This window comes from Mesoplodon mirus (assembly GCF_964341445.2).
Source record: "Mesoplodon mirus genome assembly, chromosome: 2".
In the NCBI taxonomy this organism is placed as follows: domain Eukaryota; kingdom Metazoa; phylum Chordata; class Mammalia; order Artiodactyla; family Ziphiidae; genus Mesoplodon; species Mesoplodon mirus.
The window spans coordinates 96,855,283-96,882,541 of record NC_138977.1 but is presented as its reverse complement, the minus strand read 5'-3'; positions in this window follow the sequence as shown (position 1 = coordinate 96,882,541).

The window sequence follows — 27,259 nt, the reverse complement described above, 5'->3', positions numbered from 1 at the left end:
GTGCTGCAGTGAACATTGTGGTGCATATATCTTTTCAAATTTTTCTTGTCTCTGGATATATGCCCAGGAGTGGGAGTGCTGGATCATATGGCAGCTCTATTTTTAGTTTTTTAAGGAAACTCCCTACTGTTCTCCATAGTGGCTGTACCAATTTACATTCCCACCAACAGAATAGGAGAGTTCCCTTTTCTCCACACTCTCTCCAGCATTTATTTTCTGTAGATTTTTTGCTGATGGTCATTCTGGCTGTTGTGAGGTGATACTTCATTGTCGTTTTGATTTGCATTTCTCTGATAATTAGTGATGTTGATCATCTTTTCTCATGCCCCTCGGCCACCTGTATGTATTCTTTGGAGAAATGTATAGGCCTCTCACTGTTGTGGACTCTCCTGTTGTGGAGCACAGGCTCCGGACGCACAGGCTCAGCGGCCATGACTCACGGGCCTAGCTGCTCCGTGGCATGTGGGATCTTCCCAGACCAGGGCACGAACCCATGTCCCCTGCATCAGCAGGCAGACTCACAACCACTGCGCCACCAGGGAAGCCCGATTCTGCCCATTTTCTGATTGACTTGTTTGGTTTTTTGATATTGAGCTCCATGTGCTGTTTATATATTTTAGAGATTAATCCCTTGTTGGTCACTTTACTTGCAAATATCTTCTCCCATTCTGTGGGTTGTCTTTTCATTTTGTTTATGGTTTCCTTAGTGGTTAAAGAAGATGTGGTATGTGTATATATATATATATATATATATATATATATATATATATATATACACACACACACACACACACACACACACACACACTGGAATATTACTCAGCCATAAAATGAACAAAATAATGTCATTTGCAGCAACATGGATGGACATAGATATTGTCATACAGAGTGAAGTAAGTCAGACAGAGAAAGACAAATATCATATCATTTCACTTATATTTGGAGTATAAAAAATGATACAAATGAACCTATTTACAAAACAGAAATAGAGTCACAGATAAACAAACTTATGGTTACCAAAGGGGAAAGGGCAGGGGAGGGATAAAGTGGGAGATTGGGATTGACATATACAGACTAGTATATATATAATAGATAATAAGAACCTACTGTTTAGCACAGAGAACTCTACTCAATACTCTGTACTGGCTTATATGGGAATAGAATTTAAGAAAGTGTTGATAGATGTATATGTATAACTGATTCACCCTGCTGTGCAGCAGAAACTAATGCAACATTGTAAATCAACCATACTCCAATATTAACCAAGTTATTTTATAAAACCTATAGATATATTTTAATAAAATAAATTGGAAGTTCATGCATGTTTTATCTAAAATCAACTTGCTAGTAATTTTGGTTTTGTGGTATAGTGAGTTATATTTACTGTAATACAATATTTTTAGACTCTCCATCTGTTCCAGATGTTCACATTATTCTACTGTGTTATAATTTATGCGTTAAGTTACTGAATGGATGTTGCCACCCTCATTCCATGGCACAGGTCTCACTTTTTTATATCTGTACCACTGCACTGCCTCTGGAAAGAGGCAGAGACAGAGAAGATGCTCTGCTCTGCAAAGGATGGTATTGTCCAAGGTTCGTTCTAAACATGCATGCAACAGGAACTTCAGAATGCCTAATATTTGAGTGATGCTATTTAACCAAGCCAAATAATTTTAACTTCTATCTGGTTTTCAATCACTGGCTTTTATGTCTTACTTATTTTTTATATATTCAAATTTATTTTCTGAAAAGTAAAATAGAATTATTTACCATATTTTAAATTAAATCTAAAATGTAACAAAATGAAATTTTTGACAAAGAGTGTATAAAGATGGAGTTGCTGGGTAGAATGAGACAGTCAGCATAGTGTAGAAAATCTCTGGCCCTGGAAACTCACAGACCAAGATCATAATTCAAATTCCTCTATTTGCTAGTTGTTTGACCTGCAGAAATTACTTGATTTCTCTTATACTCAACTTCCTCATCTGTAGCACCCAGATGATAATATTACTTATTTTAAAGGGTTCTTGTGAGCATAAGTGAAATGTTTATAAAAAAAATTATTTATCTCTGTGCTCAGCATAAAGCATGTGTTAAATAAATGGTACTTATTATCAATTATGTCCCTGTTGTTTTCTAAAGAATATTTCTAAGGGCAGTTTAATGACTCTTTTAGTTGTAGTTTTTTTTTTCTTTCTTTCTTTTCTTTTTTTAAACTAATTTTGTACAGTCACAAAAATAGAAATTCTTTCATCATTAATGTTTTCAATCTGGGAGATATACAGAGAAATATTATCATCTCTTACCTTAATATACTATAAAATGTCTGTATACTATAAAATGTCATTTTCCACATACCTATCTGTGTGTCAATCATATGTACACAATCTATATATCAATATCTTGTAAGTAGTAAAAGGTAATATAATATTTTTAAAACATAACTCAATTTTCATGAGATATTTGCTATGTAATTTTACACCTATTTAATCATTAAAAATATGTCTAACACTTTTCATTATTCTCATTAAGTGAAAGAGTGGATTGGTAATGTTGTCACTATATTTGTCAGCAACTGGAGAAGAATCACTTATCAACTTCTGGGCTCTATTTTGGAGCCAAATGCTCTAAATTAGCATTGTCATATCATTCTAGCATTAGACATGGATAAATTAGTTGTCTCTCCCTGTTGCCTAATTTGTGTAACTGATTTGTATGTAAACAAAAGTAGTTTAAATTACAAGCATCAAAGCAGTATGCCAGACAAATTAGCTTCTTCAGTTTCAGGGGACAGGTTTATAATATCTGAGTTTCCATCACAATATTTGTAAATTAAGTGGGCCTCACAAACCACTACTGATGAAGTACTAGGATCATTTTATTATCGTAATAAGATCCTGAAGTAGTAAATTATCTAAAACATATTTTCTCCTTTTTGGAAGACAAATTATGCATTTAGAACCCAGACTCTTTTATTTTCTAGCTCTATCTGAAAAAATATATTGATTTCCTAGCTTGTCTTAAAAAACAGTAAAACAAATGTTTCTTCTATTGCTGCCATTCCTAAATGTGTATTTGGACATACTTTTCTTTGGTCGTACAAAAATTTAAATATAAAAAAAGATTGAAAGATGTGTTTTAACACTACAATTCATAGGTGTGTTTAGTATGATGATCCTTATATTTTGAAACATAGCTTCTCCATATGAAACAAGTAAATATATTTTTATTTTTCAATATTGAATCTGAAGAACATCATGAGATTTATTTCTTATATGAAACAACATACCAATTAAAATATAATCCCAAAGATGTTATAGTGTCTAATTCCACATGGTGAAAATTTGGAATGAAATGCAAAATAGATTGTTAAAAACAAACTACTGAACACTTTATGTAGGAAAAGATAAACTTGAAGGATGAAGGATGGATTGACATTATTTTCAACAACCCAGCTTCATTATTCTAAGCATATAATACATTTATAATATTCTATTAAACAATTGACTTAACAGTTAATTTCTCTCCTATTTTTGCATGTTCATGTAATAAATAGAAATGATGTTAAAAATTATAAGAGAAGTATTTATAAGACACCAAACTGCTGCGGAAATGATTCACCTTTCATATTGGCAGTATTATATCTTAACATCCCCACTGATAATATCAAAATAATTCACCATGACTAATGTTAGTATAATGAGCCAACAGAAACAATAATGATTTGCTACTTATTATTTACTGTTCTCATTTAGGAATACTACAATCCAGTACTATTACTTTTCTCATAACATGAATGAATTGAAATATAATTTTGAAAGAATAAGTATAAATTAAATGGTATGTATTTTCTATATGATGATTATATGTTTTTTCTCTTTTTCCACTTGTGGTAAACATAATATTAATGGTAGTTTTCAACCTTATAGCTCAAGCAAGTGATGGCTTGTGTGTATTGTTAGAAGAGTCATTGAGTAGGTACTAGACAGTTTCTAAATTAACACCTTACAGATGTGGTTGAATCTAGAAATTCATCAAGCTATCTACTTTTCATGTCAGCTTATTCTCTACTCTTTTTATTGAAGTGTGATATATAATACCTTATTAGGAATTCTTGGCAGCAGGTGTGTTTAAGAATTCATAATATCACTAAATATATACTTGTAATCCAATTCACTGGAGTATATTCCATACTCTAGTTAGTAAATTTGTCTTCTGCAGGGTATTCAGTAGCAATTATGAAAGTATTTTCAATGTATACAAGAATGAGCAAATACATAAATGTATTGCAGGTAATTTTACTTATGTATTGTAAACATGTATTGAAATATGTTTGTCACAGTTGGAGAAAGAAGGCATAAATATAAGTATTACATAGAATACTTTTCATTATTTATAATTTTATAAGTAATGAAAAGAAGGAGGCTAGCATAATCCCTGTAGTACTGAATTAGAAGTATCAGCACGACTGATATATAGATACATATATTTTAAATATATAAATATATAAAAAATTATATAGATTGATAGACATAGAAATTAGTATGAATATGTGGGTATGCACAGTCTTGTGTGTATGTATGTATATATATACTATATATATGTATACACACACACACTCACACACACACATACACATTTCTATGCTTAATCCACTCAAAGGGCCTAGGACCAATGATATTCCAGTAGCAATGAGCACAACCAGTGTCCAGATCATGGTTTCTAAATACCATTCTCCAATTCAAAAAACCAGGGCTACTTAAAAGAATTTACTCAAGTACTTAAAAGAAGTACTTGATTTCAGAGCTGTTTTAGTGAAAATACAAAAGGTAAGTCTATCTCATGGTGCCAGAATTAGAGAATTGTTCCAAAAAGAATGAGATCATGGCAAAAGAACAATGGAGCTAACCTGAAGAAAATCCTGAAGGCCAAAGTTGAATAATTTAAGCAACAAAGTAAATAATGTTATTATTGAATTATAAGCAACAGAATAAAGTAAATATCTATGAGTTCATACTCATAGTAATAGGGATAGATATAACTAAAGAATTTAGTAAGTGACAATGCACCAAAATTATTACACTCCTTACATTATTTGTAATGTTTGATTAATAAGTATATATGCTTTATTTTAATGCACATATGTTATTTTTATTATATTATAAAGAATTTAGTGTGTTAAAATTGTGTTTGAATAAATTACCAATTTGCTACTCATTATGAAGCTCTTCCAAAAAATGTAATATTTTTGAGAATTTTTAAGTAATTATTTGTAAATAAGTATAAGATGGTCAGGAAGGCTCTATGAGAAGAACACAATCCGAACACAATTCTCAATCTGAAAGTTGAGAATCCTTCAGCTATGTGAAGAAAAGAGAGTGTTTGTGGCAAAAAACCCAACCCCCCCCAAAAAAAAAAAACAAAACAAAAAACAACTGGCAAGTCCCAGAGATTGAACCTTCAGAAGACTGAGGCAGTTGGGTACTATGATTGAGGGTGAAAAGGGGGCAGTGAACATAGAGATCCATTGTTCTAGTCCAGTACCTTCAAAAACAGACTCTGTGACAGAGATGTTCATGTAGGAATTTTTTTTAGAAGTGCTCTCAACAGTAAGAGCATAAAGAAACATTGAGCCAGCATGTGTTATGTGTATGTCATATATCATAGATCATAAATATCATAGATCATATATCTATGATCATATATACCATAAAAGGTTGCATTGTCAGGGGAAGGGAGAACTGGAGTGTTATACACTGACTTTTACATGCTTTGATGAAATGTAAAACAAGTCACTTCTGCTTGTAGCTCATTGGTAGAGCAGTTCTTTGGCCCTACCTAATTGCATGGGGCCTGGAATATGTGTAAGAAACAGATAGAATGTTTGGTGAAGTTATCCTCTCTGCTACAGGAGATAAAGGAAGTATTCCAAATAAGCACTATCTCTCTATATCACCTATTATAGTTTAATCAAGGCATCGATAACATTTTTATGTATCACCACATGTGAGATGAGCATTAAACAACATGTTTAAGTAGAGAATCAATACCTATTTATTGAATTGAATAAATAACATCTACATTTCAATGTGTATTCCTTTTGTTTCAATTTTTATTTGTAATGCTATTTCAATAGTGTAGTTAAATTTCCTCCAAATGTGTCCTGCTTGCAAAGTTTTGCTCCCCAAATCTTAAATTAATTGAAATGTAAGCTTGAGTGTTTCAGCACCAAATAGTTAATATATGTCTGAATAATTTGTTAGAAGGAAGGTGATGAATAGATACACATTGATTATGCATGATGATCTGCTCTTTTAGAAATATATCCCATGTGGATCTATTCCTCTTTTATTGTACTCAGCCTGTGTGAAATGACATATTTATTTCAAACATGTCTATTTCAGAGACAGAATATTACCATCAGCTTTCTTTACCATCCTTTGGCCTTACCAGAGGTAAACGGGGGTCAGATTTCATTTATCACCTGACTACTATGAGGCTTATTCTGATCAATAGATTGCAGTGGTATTCTGAAGCCCTTGAAATATCAGCTCATATATCTAAATAACCACAGATCCCTGAATAAAGACTGGAAGATTGTGCATTTGTAATATAAAATATTTCTTGAAAGCTACTCATTGTTGCATTATTTGCCTCTTTAAGTGCAAGTACCACTGATTTAGTATAATAAATCAGTGTAGAGTTTCCCGAAGTAAATGTGGAATGGGTTGTGACTGGAAGGGAACGTGAGGGAGATTTGAGGAATTGGGTTAAGAATAACAACATTTTGGCATTAAAAAAAGCCTTGGTTTCTCAGGTCTAGAGAAGTTTTGCTACTCTATGAAGTAAGATGCTAGGTGATAGCTCAAAGAGATAATTGGAAGGAAACATGAAAGAAATTTCTTGGAAGATGGAAAAGTTTTATATCTTACTTGGGGTGATGACTGTTTGGATGTATACACTGGCAAAAACTCATCAGTCAAATGCATAAGATCTGTGCATTTCATCATTTGTAAATTTTTTTCTCAGTAACAAAATATAATATAGCCTCCTTGGAAACTCCAGAAATTAAGCTGCCATAAAAAACTTGAAAAATGTGGGCTTCCCTGGTGGTGCAGTGGTTGAGAGTCCGCCTGCCGATGCAGGGGACACAGGCTCATGCCCCAGTCCGGGAGGATCCCACATACCATGGAATGGCTGGGCCCATGAGAGATGGCCACTGGGCCTGCACGTCTGGAGACTGTGCTCTGCAACGGGAGAGGCCACAACAGTGAGAGGACCACATATCGCAAAAAAAAAAAAAAAAAAAAAAAAAAACTTGAAAAATGTGGTAATAATTCCTATGACATTTCCATTTAATTCCTCAGTAGAATAAGTGCAAGACTGAAGATATTGGAGAGTATCAGAAGTAACAATTGTATCAGAATTGGAATTTTTACTAGGCAAATTATTCCAGTCCCTAGCACCTAGTATTCAGTTATTCCAAAGCAAAATAATGTAGTTCCTAGCCCCTGAAATGCGTCCTTTCTTCTGGAAATAGATTTTCCTTTTTCCAACCACCTCTGGTAACAATCTACTTCAGGATAAGTTTGCTTTCACCTGAAATATGTCTTACATTGTCCAAGTTTACTCTCATGGACCTTGACCATATAACTATTTCAAAAAAATATTATACTATTTCATGACTTCCTTAATACTAAGCTAGTAAGAACTAGAGCATAGAAATAGGCTGGTACCTTGAATGTCTTGGCAGTCACACATAAGCAAATAGGGTTAAAGATAAATTATTTGAAATTACAAAGACCCACAGAATTAATAAATTCTAATGTCACCCAGTATTCTCTGCACATTTAAAAATATTCTCTGAAAATTAAAGGAAATAGTAAGTACACTTACTAAATAAGATACCACCTCTGGTATCTTCTAATTCACTTGCCAGTTTAGAATGAGCCACGGAGCAAGGGAACACTATCTGTTGCATACTGTGGTGCAAATGACCCTTCCCATTGGCTATTAAGGCTATGCATACTCAATTGTCCTTGAGAATTCAGTAGCAGACAGAGATGCAGTATTGATTCTGAGGGAAAAGAAAACGCAAAAAACAGAGTCATAGCATCAGTTCTTTGCTTTAATGGGCAAAGCCATGCTTTGTTTCTGTATAAGTAACTCTTCTTTTGACAACATTTGTCTTCTCAGCAATACTAAAGAAACAAACAAACAAAAAACCCAGATAAATAAACAAACATTCTCCCATTAGTAGCTCCAGAGATTCTGTTTCATTGGAGTGAACTGAGTCATGGTCACATCTCTGAATTAGTCACTATGGTCTGGGAAGTGAAGTGTTTTTATTAGCTAATCCTCAATCACATATGCCCCTGGAGCTAGTGTCAAATATAGAACCACCTGACTCAAATGGAAGCTAAATCAAACATGAAAGCAGTTTACTGTTAGCAAAAAATGAAATAAAAATAAAAGCAAATTCACTTCAGGTTTATATTTACCTATCATTACAATTTCTCTGATTGGTGAGATCCAAAATTGTATCTGGAGATCCAAAATTGTGTTTAAGTAAGAATGTGTCCTTTTATATTAAACGTGAAAGGTAAAAAAACACTTCATATGCATTCACCATACTAAATATTAAAATAAAACCTCCACCCACTTTCATACTCTTCATAGCTTTAGGTCATACTATTATTATTTTTTTCCAGTTAAATGAGAAACAGTCTACATCTGTTCTTCTTTTATTATTTCTCTAACTCTTGTTATTTCTCTATCTCTTGTGCCCTTGATCTCCCTCCTCTGATGGCAGTGGTGTGGAATGACAATGAGAAGGAGACTTGTCCTCACCCTATCAGATATTTTAGGAGAATCTGACTGGCATCTTAACACCTTTTGTGATTCCAAGCAGAAAAGATTTCTTATTCATATAATAGTCTCGGAGTATTATTGATATATGTCTTTTATATTTTATTTTTCTGACTTCTTGCTATACATCTTTAATTCACGTGGCTTTATAACTTGTGAATTAGTATGAATAAAGCATAGTAATATAGATGTAAGAAGTATAAAGAAAGCTAAAAATAGGCATAAGTGTTTCAAAATTCCAAAACTTCATTGAAATTTACAGAGAACAACATGGCAATTATTTTGACTATAATTGTGTTAATTACAATAATATATAAAAATTATATTTCTAAAATCAAATCAATAAATATCTTCTACGGACTTCCCTGGTGGTGCAGTGGGTAAGACTCCATGCTCCCAATGCAGGGGGCCGGGGTTCGATCCCTGGTCAGGGAACTAGATCCCACATGCATGCCGCAACTAAGAGTTCACATGCCGCAGCTAAGGAGCATGCCTGCTTCAACTAAGACATGATGCAACCAAATAAATAAATTTTTTTAAATAAATAAATGTCTTCTACCTGATAAGATAACTTCTTTTTTTTTTTTTTTTTTTTTTTTTTTTTGCGGTACTTGGGCCTCTCACTGCTGTGGCCTCTCCCATTGTGGAGCACAGACTCCAGACACGCAGGCTCAGCGGCCATGGCTCATGGGCCCAGCCACTCCACGGCATGTGGGATCCTCCCGGACCGGGGCACGAACCCATGTCCTCTGCATTGGCAGGTGGACTCTCAACCACTGAGACACCAGGGAAGCCCGAGATAGCTTCATTTTAACTTTAAGTGTTTCAAAGACATTTTCTTATACCTTTTTTTTTTTTTTTTTTTTGCGGTATGCGGGCCTCTCACTGTTGTGGCCTCTCCCGTTGCGAAGCACAGGCTCCAGACACGCAGGCTCAGTGGCCATGGCTTGCACACCTAGCTATTCCGTGGCATGTGGGATCTTCCCAGACCGGGGCACGAACCCTTGTCCCCAGCATCGGCAGGCACACTCTCAACCACTGCCCCACCAGGGAAGCACTCTTATACCTTTCTAAACTATAATTTGTGTTTATGAAAAACATAAAATCCCACAATCTCCACGAACACCATAAGCACAATTTCTGTGCATGGTCAATTTAACAGAGTAACCTAAAATGGTTCTCTGAGGGTATAATTCTTTTTCCAAGGGTTTAGAAGTGCAGAATATAAATAGGATGAACAAGATCTTCCTACTTTCATGTATTTTTACCTAGAGAATAAGTTATACTATATATGAAACCAGGCATATCCACAGATGGGGTGAAAGCTAATAGGCAATATAAGGATAAGAAAAAAATACTGAAAAAATAACAGGAACCTTAGTGATATTGTGTGACATTTATTTTAAAGATGAAGAAACACTCTAGATTGATTTTAATAGCTAGGAGAAAGGCGTGAGGAAAAGTGGCACGAGATTATCAGGAAGGAAATAATTGTTTATGAAGTTCTTTCATAACGTTAGGCTTAATCTTCCTTCTTCCACTTAATTTTATCAGCAACATTTTGAGGTTGTTGTTATTCAATATTTATTTCATGAAAGCTAAAGCTGTGTTAAGTAACTTCCAAAAAAATGTTTTAGAGTTAGAGTGGTCAGAACAAAGAAAGAAGTGGTGAATATATTATTGTTTTCCATAGCTAGCACCAAAATTCCTTTTGAAGGAGAATTTTATTAAGGAAAATGTTTTTTATAGACAAATCAGAGCAGAAGACATGGACTTTGGGAATAGGTGGAGGCAGAATTTCAAACCACAAAAGAAAAAACACTTAAAAGACCAATGTTTTATATTTAAAAAAAAATGAGAGATCATTACTTTGGTTTGCTCATGGAGGAAAAGTCAAAAGAAAAAAGGAGAAAAAAAAAGTAAGCAAAAATTGAAAGCAGATAGTTTTGTAAAACTAAGCTCTATATGATCAAAAAATACAGAGAAGACCCTAGGTAGATGAAGAAAACTTTGAAGGACAAGTATTCTGAGTGCAAAGTGGTGTGCTTTGTATTCCTCAAATCCTCAGTCAAGACTGATGAAAACTTGGACAGGAGAGTTTTGTTGTTGTAACTGTGTGGGGAGTTTGGTGAAATTTGAACATAGGTCTCGTTTTCAACCCTGGGAGACATTGTGTGAAGCAAGCGCACATATGTGAATAGAAAAGCCTTGGGTTTGAGGCTTCTCGATTTTTCACAGAATTTGTTCTTCTTGTCAGTTTACCTGGATCTTAAGAATCAGAAAATGTAAGGTAACACCTGTCTTTTGACTTGTTTTCTAAGCTGAGCAATAAAACAGTGACTTATAGAAAAGCATGACTTAGGTAAATTTGGTCTGAAATATTACTAAAAAAACTTTTGGAAATTTAGAGTGAATTAGTGAAAATCTAACTAAATATATTTTGTAAAGAAAGAAAATCATGCAGTCCAATTTGTTTAAAATACATATTTTAAATTAAAGTATTTCTAAGTAAAGACTATGTCAGCTTGTTTCAATAAATAAATAAAATACATTTGTAATTAGGAGCATCTGTTTGGTTATAAACACACATATGCTACAGGTCATAAACTGAGATTATTCTCTTAAGTAACATATTCCCTATAATACTACTTACAATTTGAGTCTCTTTAGAAAAACAACTTTTTAAAATGTATATTAAGGTCCTGCATTACATAATGGTTTAGACCACAGGATATATATACAAAAGAATATGGTTCAAATCCTGGCTCAGCCCCCTTAAATCTGTGAAGACTTGGGCAAATTTATTATCTTCTCTGAGCCTTTGTTGCCTCTACAAAACAGTGGTGTTCCGGCTCTCCAGCTCTGCGTAATGAACCACCCCAAGCTTAGAGGTAAAAACAACAAGCATATTCATATGCTCACAGCTCTGTGGGAGAGGAATTTGGTCCTGGCACAAGGGCACTGTTGTCTCTGATTCACAATATCTGGGGCCTGTGCTCAGGCTTTCCACAGGGTTCTGCGGGATTTCTTCCTGATCATAGCTGCCACCTCAATGATCTTGGTCTCTCTTTCTCTGTGTAGCATATCATATTTCGGGATCTTTTGTGGCCTCTCCTGTTGCAGAGCACAGGCTTCAGATGCACAGGCTCAGTGGCCATGGCTCACGGGCCCAGCTGCTCCGTGGTACGTGGGATCTTCCTGGACCGGGGCATGAACCCGTGTCCCCTGCATTGGCAGGCGGACTCTCAACCACTGCGCCACCAGGGAAGCCCTATTTCAGGATCTTTCTTAGTCGCTTCAGCTTTTCAAAGTATGGTGGTCTCAGGGATGTCACATCTTACATGGTGACTGATTTCTGGGAGACAGGAAGTAGAAGCTGCCAGGCCAGCGAAGGTCTATGGACAAGAAATGGTACAGTGCCACTCCCACTGTGTTCTTTAGTAAAGAATTCACAGGGCCCCACCAGAGTCAAGGCGGTAGAGAATAGACTAGACAATCTGATGAGGAATGGAGAAGTCATACTGCAAAAAAGCATGTCCAATAGGAGGTATGATTCTGGCTATTTTTAAGAAATACAATATATCATGTGGGACAATGATGTGTATTTTATGAGGGCTTTGTGATGTTTAAATGATGTATCAGTTTTATATTTGGTAGTGTATGTATATCCATGCCACTCTCTCTCTTTGTCCCAGCTTACCCTTCCCCCTCCCCGTGTCCTCAAGTCCATTCTCTAGTAGGTCTGCATCTTTATTACCATCCTACCCCTAGGTTCTTCATTACCATTTTTTTTTAAGATTTCATATATATGTGTTAGCATATGGTATTTGTGAAAAAAACAAGAAAACAAAAGTTGTGTCAGATACTGATGAACCTAGTGGCAGGGCAGGAATAAAGACGCAAATGCAGAGAACAGACTTGAGGACACAGGGGTGGGAAGGGGATGCAGGGATGAAGTGAGAGAGTAGCACTGACATACATATATTACCAAATGTAAAATACATAGCTAGTGGGAAGCAGCAGCATAGCACAGGGAGATCAGCTCGGTGGTTTGCGATGACCTAGAGGGGTGGGATAGGGAAGGTGGGAGGGAGACTCAAGAGGAAGGGAATATGGGGATATATGTATATGTATAGCTGATTCACTTTGTTTATTATACAGCAGAAACTAACACAGCATTGTAAAGCAATTATACTCCAATAAAGATGAATCAAAAAAGAAAAAAGATGTGAAAAACCCAGATGTATCAGGGTCTGGAACACACCAAGCACTCAATAAATGATGGCAGTATATTAGACTGAATAGCTCAGTTTGGATTATTATAAATTCTCAAATAGTAATAATAAAATTAGGACTATATGAAAAATAGTGTGATTTGATGGTAGTGCTAAATCAAAGTGAAGAAAAAAATTAAATGATAGTATTCTAGTATAAAATACATAAACTCTCAGGACAATGTTTAGAATTATTCTCACAAACAGCATGTGTTAACACCATCAACCCTTCTTGTTTGTTGTTTCAGTCTCCCCAGGAGAGCAGGGGAGTGGGCAGTCCTGAGGCTCACCTGCGTGGGAAGTTGTTGAAGGGTCAGGAGAGAGGGTATAGTTGTAAAGGGAAAGATTTCTATTGGAGAAAACTCAGAATAATGAAAACCAAGGCGTCAGGAAATCCAATCCTTTGGGAAATGTCAGTTTTACTTTTTATTACAGAAAATTCCACACACTAGTGACCAGAGACAGAAATTGAAGTAGGCAGTCAAGGAGTGACTGTATGGATTTGGCTTAAATTAGGTCCAGATACAGATGGGGTGGCAGTGGTGTGGTCAGTTGTCATGAGTAACGTTGGGCCTTCAAACTTACTTTATTTGATTGAAGATATATTTCTCTCTCATTTTTAAAACGAACAACGAAGTCTAATGCAAGATTTAGGGAGACAACCTGAGCTGAAATAAATATTTAGCAAAATAGTAGCCTCAGGGGCTTCCCTGGTGGCGCAGTGGTTGAGAGTCTGCCTGCCAATGCAGGGGACACAGGTTCGTGCCCCGGTCTGGGAGGATCCCACATGCTGCGGAGCGGCTGGGCCCGTGAGCCTTGGCTGCTGAGCCTGCACGTCCAGAGCCTGTGCTCCGCAACGGAAGAGGCCACAGCAGTGAGAGGCCCGCATACCGCAAAAAAAAAAAAAAAAAAAAAAAAAAAAATAGTAGCCTCAAGTTTTAGCCTATCCTGTTTATTAACATTAGACAAAAGGTTCCTTTCAGTTTGAGTTTACCTTTGTGACCTCTTCTGGTTAATTTGTCAAAAGGACAGCAAGCTGAAAGAACAAAAAATAGCCTAATGTGAACTGTTATAACTTATCAGAGATTGAAATTGTTGGAGTATGTTTATCTCTCTTTTTCTGGTAAATCTGGGTAAATAAAGGATATTTCAGGAGCATGAGTCACCGTTTTATTTATATTGGCTCCTATGTTTTTACTTGCATTGGCTTACTACAGACTTGGGGAAGTAAAGCATTATTTGTTTCCAGTTTGGTGCTAATGTACATGACTAATGCACTAATAAATATTGCAAACAAATCAATTGCACTTCCTAATACTAAGGTGAACAGCAATAGCATTTTATGCAAGATCATAGGAGATTGAGCACTAAACCTGAAAAGGGAAGATTCTAACCCTGACATTTCATTATTTCTTGGGATTTGTGCATCTCCCTTAATGTACGGTTAATGTAATGTGAGGATATGAATCTTTTTCATGGTCTTCCTTTATATCCTTAAAGTAACAAATCTCAAGTTGTGACTATAGCAGAAAACATTCACAGAATTCTGACTAGGAAACTAAACACTCAGAAATTTTCATACTTTCTTGGGGAAAATGTATAAATCCTATTTATCTTTTCATTGGAATATATACTTTGGGTGAATAATGTCTGATATATATTTGTTTCTAGTAAAATTCTCAGAATCTGTCCTATTCAGTTCATTGTTTCTGCCAGGGAAGCATGGGGTTGAAATAATAAGAAAGAATAAACAATGGAAATATTGGTTTTAGCAGTAAATGCAATATGATTGATCATCTCAGGACTTTCTGTGCCCACTGAGTTGTATTCCCAGCATCATTTAAAAATGGCTCAGGGCTTCCCTGGTGGCGCAATGGTTGAGAGCCCGCCTGCCGATGCAGGGGACACGGGTTCGTGCCCCGGTCCGGGAAGATCCCACATGCCGTGGAGCGGCTGGTCCCGTGAGCCATGGCAGCTGAGCCTGCGCATCCGGAGCCTGTGCTCCACAATGGGAGAGGCCACAGCAGTGAGAGGCCCAAGTACCGCAAAAAAAAAAAAAAAAAAAAATGGCTCAGCACCTTACATGACCAGTCATTTTGGCTGTAAGGCAGCCAAAAGAGAATGGAGTCTCTTCAGAGGCTTTGAAACATGTACAAATGAACATTTTCCATTCATTTTAAATCTGAATAGTACTAAAATGTTCTTTCTTAGAAAAATTCACTTTCCTACATAATATACACAAGTATTTTTTACTGTGGTATATGGATTTATTGACACTTAGGAAATCATATCTATCTGTGTGTGTGTGGAGGGGTGTATGTTTAACAACTAGTTAAAAATTTTCTTTCAGCCCTATATCATTATTGTTCAAATCCACCAACCAAAGATCAAAAATGACACTCTTGCACTCAAGCCAGGTCAGTTTGTTTAGCTGTCTGCAGCAATGTGGAACACACACCAGGGGAAATTGTGTGTTCCCTAGCAAGAGGGAGTTGAGAGGACTTCTAGGGTTTGGGTTACATTCAGTAACTTTATGAAGAAATTAGAGAAGTAGGGACCAGAGCTAGATTGGATACTGTCAAAAAGTGGGGAAATATGTTGAGTTTATGTTTTAATCATTTTTATCCAGGCAGAAGGATGATTAAATCAGGGGAAATGGAAGCATTGATAAAAAAGGAAAAGCAATCATTGCTCAGAAGGAGGGGATTAGTCATGTTTGCAGCTACATTATGGCCTTGACTATGTCCTGTGAAAAACAATGTTTATGTTCTAATGATCTAATTCTCAGCAGGGCTGATTTTCACTTACTCATTATGCTGGAAAAATATAGAAAAATTATTAGCTCACACTATATCTTTTTCAGAGATATGAATTTGTCAGGATGTCCAAATTCTTGAGAAAATCAAAATTAGAAATAAATCTGTTAGAGCAGTTAGACCAAAACTACTTTAGAGAGATATAGATAGATAGATAGATAGATATAGATATAGATAGCTATAGATAGATATAGGTAGATATAGATAGATATAGTTATAGATATAGATATAGATGATATAGATACAGATATAGATATAAATATAGATATAGATAGATATAAATATAGATAGATGTGTAACATATAATAAGGTATATATCTTTATTATATATAGGTATTATATAGATAAAATAGACATAGATTATATACAACAACACATTATCACATAAAGTTAAGAGTCAAGCTGTAAGAAATGTATTGCAGTTACAATGAGATTTATTGTTATAATACTGCAAAGATTCCCAGGACAATAATTTGCTGCACAATTCAGCCTCTGTATTTGTAGAGATTTGTTTTAGAGCTATTGACAGTTACAAAACACTGTTAATCCTAAACCTAGGAGTAAGAGAGTTCAAGGCTGAGCCTCAGATACCACATAAAATAAAATAACCCGAAGGACAATTTGAAACTTCCTATAGAGGGGAGACAAAAAGAAGATAAACAGGGCTCCAACTTCATCTGCTTTGATCAGTCCTCACAGAGACACATACAATAACATCTGAGGACTTTCATACGGACTAAAATACCACCGTCCTCTTCCTGGCTTGTCCTTTTCCTGCTCTCCCATTTTTCAAATTCTTTTCAGCCTTAGTGTTCGGATACTACTACTTTTACAATTTGACAAAGAGAGGTGTGCCTGAGGCTGTGATAGTCAGCATGTTGAATATATTTTTAAAAAGAGAGAGAGAAAGAAAAAGAGAGAGAGCAATAGCAAAATATCATCATGACACATGCTCATTCCAAAGTGAGTTTCACAACTGCAGGAAAATATCTGCCTTTGCTTGCCATTCAAACCTCAGTATCTAGTACAGTACTTGGTATGGTGTAGTATTCAAGATATTTGTGACATGAATAAATAAATCCATGATGCAGAATCTAACTTAATGTGTCATAATAGTGTACTGCTTGTAGCAGTGTTAACAGACCCCCAAATCTCAGTGATTTACAACAAGAAAAGTTCATTTCTCACACATTCTACATAACCATCATGGGTTGGCTGTGGATGTATTTTGCATTGACTGCTTTTGTAAATTGGGCTAATGGAAGAACTTCTGCCCTGGAAAACAGCTAACTGATAAGGTAGAGGAAAAGAATGACAGTACTTATAATTTTCTGCCACATTTCATTGGCCAAATCAAGTCGTAAGACCAAAACTAACCAGTAGGAAACAATGGAAGTACCTCAGAAAAGGCAGAGACTATTTGAGAATGATTATGTAATATTCTATTTTCATCCTAGCTAATACTAAAAAATTTGAAAAAAAAAAAACAGATCAGAAGGAGACTCATAAGATTTTGTTTCTTAAGTGATTAGGACTAGAAAGTCATTTTAGAATTTATCCTAATACTTTCAACTGCCCTGTCAGGAGAGAAGCTAAAGGATCACATGCAGGCATTAACAGATTAAAACAGGATTCTTTTAAACTGTGTATAATCACTTGCATGATAAGTAACTTTGGGATTTAGAACTTTTTTACATTTACAGAAATAAATTATATGATGCTTTTCTATATTCCCTGTAAAGATACATTTATTTACTTTATTTATTTATTTATCTATTTTTGGCTGTGTTGGGTCTTCATTGCTGCGTGCAGGCTTCCTCTAGTTGTGGACGGGGTCTACTCTTAGTTGTGGTACATGGGGTTCTCATTGCAGCGGCTTCTCTTGACAGAGTTCCAACGCTTCAAGTTTCAAAGAAATTTGAGGGAATGAAACACAGCTAATTTGAATGATTGAAAGCACAGGTATCCTACAGGTAACCTATTCAGTGTGCATATAGTTCAAAGAAGCAGCATCCTATTACTAACACAAATACCTCCCAGTATGTAAAGTGTGACAGCCTATCAGGGCATCAGTAAAATTACTGTGAATCTGACACATTCACTAAAACTGTTTCAGTCTCTCATAACTACAAGTGGTTAAGAATAGAGTTTTAACCAACTTGATTTTTTTTATTTTTCTGCTGGTAGCAGTCATTTTCCCATAAGGCAATTTCACAGGTGACACTTGTGTTAAAGAATGAGAATGCCAATGGCAGTTGTTTTAGGTGAGCTTAATTAACAAGGTGTTTAACAGTTATTATAGTTTGCCAATTCGAAGAGAATGCATTTATGATGCTTCTTTTCCTTGGACAATAAAAATGTTGTGTTAAATAGCTGCCTGTCTCCGAATGATGTTCATCTTTAAAGACCTAAAGAAGCTTCCCACTTTTGCATAATATCCTTCCCATTTATTCTAAATCTTACTGATCTCTTTTTTTCTGCATAGCACTTTAGTGTGTGAACTACTGATTTGTTATTTAATAATGTGCAACAACTGGAATTGTTCCCAGGGTAACGTGGCTTCTACAAAAATAGTTTTTACTCTCCTCATCTTTATTCATGCTGATTTGAGCTAGCAGGTGTAGAAAGAGCAGCCACCACAGCCTTATCACCTACAGTGACAAATTCACTATGCTAGACCTTTGATTTCATTAATTAGTAATACATCCCACTGAGACTTACAGTTCCAAGCATAGTTCTAATCTCTTGGAATATGGAGGTGAACAATATAGACAAAACTTTTATATTTGTACTTACTATTTAATAGGTAAAACAGCTTTGTAAGTTTGGTACTATCATTTTTGTAGGTAAGATAAATAAGTTGGGTAAGTAGGACAGGAGTGAGTGACTTTCTCAGGTCAAGCTACTAGTAAGTAGCAGAGTGTATTCCTTTGCTTGGGCTGCCATCACATTTGCTTTCTCACAGCATTAATGTTGGTGGACTGTGGTCTCCCTTTTCAGGTTTTCCACTTCCATCATGATTTACTGCATGTTGGCCTGTGAGTCTATTCCTCAACAAGGCTGTTTTCTCCTTCACTTTTTTAAAAACAGGTTTATTGAGGTATAATGGATTTACAAAATAAATAAATAAACTGGATGTATTTAATGTATACAATTTGGTGAGTTTGGAGATATGCCTATACCCATGAAGCTGTCACCACAATCAAGGTGATAAACATTTCCATCACCACCAAAAGGTTCCTCTTGCCCCTTTTTTGTTTGTTTTTGTTGTAAGAACACTTAACATGAGATCTACCCTCTTAACAAATTTTTAAGTGTACAATACTGAATTGTTAATTATAAGCACTATGTTGTATAGCAGCTTTCTAGAACTTATTTGTGTAACTGAAACTTTATACATATTGAGGAACAATTCTCCATTTCTCTCTTCCCCTAGTCCTTGGCAATCACTATTCCATACTCTGTTTCTAAGAGTCTGATTATTTTAGATTCTTCATATAAATCGAATCATGCAGTACTTGTCTCTCTGTGACAGGCTTATTTCACTTAGCATAAAGTCCTCTAGATTCATCCATGTTGTTCCATATAGCAAGATTTCCTTCTTTTTTAATGCTGAATAATATTGCATTGCATGCAGAGACAAGCTAAATGTCCATCAATGCATGAATGGATAAAGGAAACACTCCTTCACTTTTGGTAAGACATTTTTCCTAACATTATTCTACCATTTGCATTCTGAGTCATAGTGAGAACCCCTAGACCTAACAGTCTCTCCATCCCTGAGGATGAGTCATTTAGAGACTTGTTCCTCACAGCATCATGGATGCCAACTTAAAGACACTTATAAATGACACAGTTTTCTTGCTTATCAAAAACAAAACAAAACAAAATAATATTTCAGTGTTAAATTGATCAAGAATTTTGAAGCAATGTAAACCTCCCTGGTTACAACTGTATCTGAAAAAGTCAAATGCCATCAGCAGCAAAGTTTTCAAATAAATATAACTGTAACAGCTATTTAAGCCATTTTATTCTAATTGTGTTTCATATCAGCATTGTCATCATCATCATCAACATAAGGAACATACATTGTTCAAAACCCATTATGGACCACATGGCATAAACATTGTTCCTGCTTATATTAGTCAAGATTCTCTGTAGAAAGAGAACCAATAAGATATTTAAATTATGGGTATATATCTATATCAATTGATATAGTTATCAATCTATCTATCTATCAACCTATCTATCATCTATCTATCTATATATCTATCATCTATCTATCTATGTATCAATTAGAGTGAGAAAGATTTTAAGAAATTGGCTCACAGGATTGTGAAACTGGCAAGTCCAAAATTGAAAGAATAGTTGATATTCGGTAATTGGGAAGCATAATTACCTTTTACTTAGGTGACCTCAGTCTCCTTTCTCTTAATTCATTCAAATGATGGGAAGAAGCCCATCCACATAATAGAGAGTAATCTGCTTTACTCAAAGGCTACTGATGTGAATGTTAACCTCATCTAAGAAAATACCTTCACAGCAACATCTGGACTGGTGTTTAACCAAGTAGTTAAGTGCTGTAGCCTAGCCAAGTTGACACATAAAATTAAGCATCACACAGACATGGTTTCAGAGCCAAGTCTGCCTCTCCAGAAAGCCTCAGGTTTTTTCATTCAACTTGCTGACAAGCACTCTGTTCTGCATATAGAGAAAGAGCAACACTTTTGATTGAATGCATAAAATACTGTTATTTTTTAACAGTATTTTACATACTGTTAAATATGTATTTAAAAGTGCTTTTAAATACACATTTAATACAAACATAAAAATACTTTTTTTTCCTTCTCATTTTACATGGTATTATTTATTATTCTAAGTAAAATTATAACATCAGTGTGATATAACCATTTTGGTTTGTCTCTTGATACTTAATGAAAGTTATTTGCTACGAAGGCTACCCAAGTCAAAGTGATTATAATCAGTTCCAAAGTTATATCTTGATTGCAATAAATAGATCAAATGTTCATTAATATTGAAACCAGCATGCTAAATCTACTGTTCTTTCCTCATTTACTTTTATTAGCATTTTAAAAATTTTTAGATAAGGTCTGATTAATTTCAACTACATTCAGAGAACCTGTTTTATTAGAATAAAGTGCAAGAAATCATGAAATGTGCATATTAAGGGGAAAAATGTGTTTTGAGGAAAATAATACACTCTGATTCTCCCATTCATTCACTCTTAGATCTTTTGATGTAACAAATTCCCCAGTGGGTCCACCTGTCTCCTTAAGCTACTCCTTAAATTCTCCTACCTCTGAATGTTCCTTTGTTTGATGTTAATCAGTTAACATAAAACTTAAATCTGTGAAAATTTATGCTGAAGTAAAATATTTAAATGTTCAATAGTTAATTTAAACTATCTGACCCACTTTATAACAATTCACGTAGAAAACCAAACACCAGCAAAAATATGGTTAAAGAGTTACATCATATAAACAAAAGTAAGCAAAGGGACTTTCATTTCTTGATTTGTGCTTTTAGGCACCACATCTTGTTTTAATGTCAAACCTAAATATATATTTGAATTTGTGATATGGGGTGGGTGGTTTTTGGATAAAACAAATTTAAGCTCTTTAATGTTTCCCTTTTGTTTTCTTTTATCCATATCTAAAAATATAGTTTAATCATAGCTGAGGCTTCTAACATACAGTCAGATTAATAAAGCATTCAAATTTCTTTTAATTCTCATATCATCCATACAGTCAAAGTATTCATATATAATTTCCAGTTGAATGTTCCTTTGTTTCCAATTTAAATAATGTCATTGATTTAAAAAAAATATATTTCTTTAGTTAAATACTTATCTTCAAATTCAGATCTATTCTTACTTCATGAAGACATTGGAAAATTATCTTAAATGTCTAATGACTAAGAAATACCATTTTAAATGCTATATTGGTTTAGGTTGTTTTTAGAATTGGTTGGTTATAAAATGTATAGCAAATCTGCTCTTTTTCCTCAAAAATATGGTAAAACTTCCAGATATGTAAAATAGTACTTGGAGAATGATATATCCATTAGTAGTCAACTCTTACCTGGGTTACTAGAAAAGAACAAATCTCCATGCTGACTGTTTTATCCTCAAGAGACCATTTTCCACACTGCAGTCAGAAGGATCTTTTTGAAGTGGAAATCTGATTACTTCTCTCTCCTGCTTAATCATCTCAATAGCAATCCAATGCTCTAATGATAAACAACAAAACCCTTAGCAAGGTCTCAAGGCTCAAGCTAACTATTCCCTACTTGGCTTTTGGGCTCATCTCACATCCTTGCTCTTGCCTACTGTATGTTATTCTCACTCATCTTCCTCTATTTCTTCCCACAAGTGTCATGCATGCTCCCACAGTAGGGCCCTGGAGCCTGCTGTTCCCTCTGCCAGGAACACTCTCATCCACCTCCTTCATTTAGGTAGCTCTGACTTTTTCTAGCAGATATCCCTTTAACCAGCAGTTCTTTAGCGAGTCTTCCCCACAGCTCCTTGATTGGACAAAACCTTTGTATTATGCTCTCCATAGCACTATTTACTTCCCTCATGTCACTTAACAACACTTACAAGTTTTTCTTATTTGAATATTTTAAATGTCTATCTTTCCAACTGATCTACAGGCTTCATTGGAAGAGAGACCATGTGTATTGTGAACAAAAGTGCATATTTAGAATCTACCATATGATGTATGATATGTATATATATATATATATATATATATATATATATATATATAGTGTATAGTAAGTGCCTATTAAATATTGGTTGAATAAAAATTTGTAAATTAACGCAGGTATAAATTGTGTTTGTGTCACCAGCAGAACAGCAATTTCCTCTTTTCTTGCCTATTCTAGGGAAATAATTCAGTTGAGAGACATAGACAGTTTAAGTAGCAAGAGTTTTATTAAGCAAAAGCAGAAGTACACTAGCAAGAAAGGATGAGAGCGGCTGTCTGGAAACCAGAAGTACCCCGTAATGGGGTAGGGTTGGGGTTTTAGAGTGGTGGTCTCTCCCTGTTTCTTGCATCATTTGACTGACAAGTTGATTGACAGCTTTAGGTCATATAATTGTTCTTCTAGTGCAAGGCGCTTACCCATAAGCACCCATGGGGGACAAAAACCACAATGCTAATTTATTACAAATACAGCATAATGAACCCGGGGTCACTCTGAGTCACCTTTTAGGTCTTGGTGCACCTACCCCAAACTGTGCTGGCAGTTTTATCTTGTTTGGTCCTGATAAGGCTGGAAACTTTGCATGGTTTTGACTAGAAGAGGAAGGATCTCTGGGCGTGCTCTGATTATCAGTGTCCAGGTCGGGGAGGGAAAGGTGACCCCTTCCCAGATGGGGCGAGACCCGCTCATGTCTGACTAGCTACCTAACATTGGGATGGTTTTGTATTGTGTGGAGGAAAATCTGGAGAAAAATAAATTTCTCCAAGAAACGTTTCCTAGAGAAGTTGATAAATGAAGGTTCAAGAAAAATATCAAGAATATTTCAGTTAGAGGCATAACACCTATATGAGAAACTGAGATTACATCTGTCTTAATTGAAGAATAGGTGATATTTTGAATGTCAGTTATGAAACAGAGCATGATAGTCATCATGTGTCTTAAAAATACTCCTAGTATCATAGACTAATTTTTCACAATACCCATTAATTCCTTCTTCCTTTTCGTGACTTAGACAATATCCTCCTGAGTGTTAGATGGGCTCATGACTGCCCAGCTAAAGCAACATTTCCAAACCTCCCATGTAGCTTTCCATGGCCATCTAATTACTTCTACCCTTAGTATGTGCAACTTCTGAGTCTTGTCTTTAGAATGGTTGGGTGTCTATTTCCCCCTGCTCTTCCTCTTTTCTAATGGGCTATATGTGGATATGGCCTTACTAAGCCTGTTCTGACACTATGGATGAGGAAAACAACCTAGGGGATGATGAAGCAACAATATAGAAGGAACCTGAGTCCCTGGATAACCTCACAGAACAGAGCTGACTCTTAACTTTGAGTTGTGCCCTCTGTGTTTTGATATGAGGAGGAAAACAAACAGACGAACAAACAATCAAAACACCCACCTCTGTCTCTTTTTTTTTGTTCTATATTTTAGCATCTCTTTATCATAGTCACTTAGTTTATTTCCTAGTTACTAAAACACACATTCAATTCTATTTATATAGATTCACATGACTTTTAAGCTATACAGAAACAAAACAGAATTTATAAACTGATATTCAATTTTTGCAGAAAAAATATGGACTTATAAATGTGAGGAATGTTCTGGTAATCTCTTCTGGATTTATGCTGTTTTGTGTATAAGTTTCTTTTTTTAAAGCTAGAACACAGGCAAGATTTAACAAAGGGCAGCGCTGTTACAGCTAGCAAGGTTAAGACATATACCTAAGCTGAAATCATGTATGGAGATGAGGTTTTTCCTGAAGAGAGATGAGAGAAACTGGTAGTCATTGGACATAAACTACATGACTGGGTCTATTTAGTGTGTCCTCGGCATTACCAGGACCAAAACCATGTTTGCTATGAGTTAAGATATAGCACAGCAGTGACAACAAGGTTATGATAATAATAAAGCAATACTGTACTTAAGTAAGATGAGGTGATTTCTTAAAGAAATCGCCGGTGTATATTGAATCTGGCATAAGTGAAACCTTCCCACTATTCCTTTCCTTCTTCTGAAGCCAGCTAAAGTACTCTTGCTTCATTCTTCTCCTAATCCTCTTACATGGCCTTCACTTGTACCATTCATACCATAGATTACAGAGTCTTATTGTACCTAGATCCTGCATAACTTCCTAACCTCATATTTTCCCACATACCTCTTGACCATTAGTATCCAAAAATAATGACCTCATTTTATAAAATTGAAAAATCAAGGGAAACAGAAAAAGGTCAAGATCTTTCCCACCTAGGATTTTTGTATATGCTTCCTCTTCATGAAATACTCTTCTGCAAAACCTCACATCTGACCTCTCCATCTGACTACTTCAAGTGTCTATTCAAATATCACTTTCACAGAGAGATATTTCCTCATTAATCAAATGCATTTCCATTACTCTCTTTTATTATCTGTTCATTTTTTGTCAATGACACTTCACAAATTTTACAATGGCTGCATGTTTAACTTCCTCTCTCCCTCACTGACCTGTAAGTATTGTAAAGGCAGGCACCATGCCTCTGTTGTTCACCACTGAATATGTAGAGTCTGATCTAGTGTCTAATCAACTCTAGGTCCTCAGTAAACTCCTATCAAACTACTAACTGACATAAAATGGAAAGAACCAGGAACATTGAAGCACTCAAACAAAATGAAAGTTAAAGTTTGATAAACAGTTATAATGATTAATAAAGAGAGGAAATGTAAAACACTGAAAACGTTTTAGGTGACAGATATTTTTTGGATATAGTAAATGTAGGGACAAAAACTGCATGCTGCTAAGGATGTTACTATCGAAGTGATGCTCAAGATTATCTATAGGAACAACTTGAAATAACCCTTTTCTAACATCCATGGATATCAGCACATCTATCACCTTGGGAATATGAGAATATTTTGTAGTCAACAGGGATAGAAATCAGAAATGTAGAAGATAAGCTAGGGCTGGTATAAAAATCTATATCAAGTAAAGGAATTCATATAGAAGAGACAGAAAGAGAGAGAAAACAAGAGTGAGAGTGACAAAGAGGGAGAGATGACTTCCCCACTTTACTCCTACAAGGAGCACAGCATATTTGATGGGACTGGCAATGAAACTTTTTTCATCCAGTGGCAGAGCCTGGATTTCACTTTAGGTCTTGTGTCTCCAGATTCTAGCTCTTAACCATTCTCCATCATTGTGCCATTTGATCTATGATTAGTACCTGAAGCCTATATTTAGTTTTAATTGAAAGAAATTAGGTATGGCCAGGAGGGAGTGATATTATCCCATTTTTACTAATAAAATTGAAGCTCCTAATTATTATATAGGTCAATGACATACATCTAAGAAGAAAAAAAATTACAAAAGAAGCAGTGTATGATTGAAAATTGTAAAGTTTTACATTTTTTCTTCTGTAGCATAATCTCGTACTTTCTTGATACTCCACCCAAAACCTGTAGGACATAACATATGGCGGGTGTTACTACAACTGGTCTTTCATATTGTATGCTCACTCAAGAATTGACAAATGGCAAAGATTAAAGGAAATTCCAGAACATTATTAAGGCTTAGTATGCTTAAACTGATGATCTTAATTTGTTGATGATCTTAATTTGTTATCATTTTGATAGTATATGCAGCTATATCTAGTCCAGATGACTCTGCCTTTCAATTCTCTTTTTTCTTTTTTAAAAACAAACAGATTGTTTTAAAAAACAACCAAACAAACATCAAGCCACATATTGAGTTATTGTTTTACTACATGAATTTTCTTACTGGATTCTAAAGGCTTATAGAACTGCTTCTAGTTCCAATTTTCAAAAACTACCTGAACAGGAAGGCCTGTTGAGAGTGGATTTGATTTAGTAACAGAAACAAGTGAATGTAATTTCTCTTGGAGGACTGGTTTAATGGTATTTATACAGATATACGAATATATTTCTAAAAAACACCTCTGATTGACTCTTCTACATAAAATAATAGAAAATGATTCAATATTATGAAATAATATTTTTGTAAGCCCCCTGTATTCTGTAATTCTCTTTTCTCATCTTTCTGTCACTGTGGGGATATTTGCATGAAAATAGTTTTTCTCTTGCTAAGAGTTCATCTATTCCTGCTGCTTAGTTCTCAACTGAAGTTACAATTCTGTGAACGTACATCATAATCATCTCTACATAAGCCAATTTCAGTGTCACAAACAAAGGATTTTACCTTCAACTGAGAAATAAACAGCAGGAGTGGAATAAATCTAAAAATCAAATATCCCATTTTATGGAAATGTCCCAATTAATAAAAATTCAATTGAAAAGAAATATTTTGTTATATATCAGAAGAATTGTCTTTCAACTGAAGTTTTTCAGTTTTTCATGGTGTTTCAATGTGCTTTGTATTCAGGTTAGCTAAACCTGGTTTATTCACTGTTAACTATGCCAGATGTCTTTTTAACCTTCTGTTTATGTTTAGAAGTCTGTCCCAATTCTATCATTTTTAATTATCTAAAGCCTTTGTGCTAAGATTCATACACAAGTAGTAACTCCTCCTTGGTATCCATTGATAACGATTAAATAAAGAAGACAACAGATGGACATGAG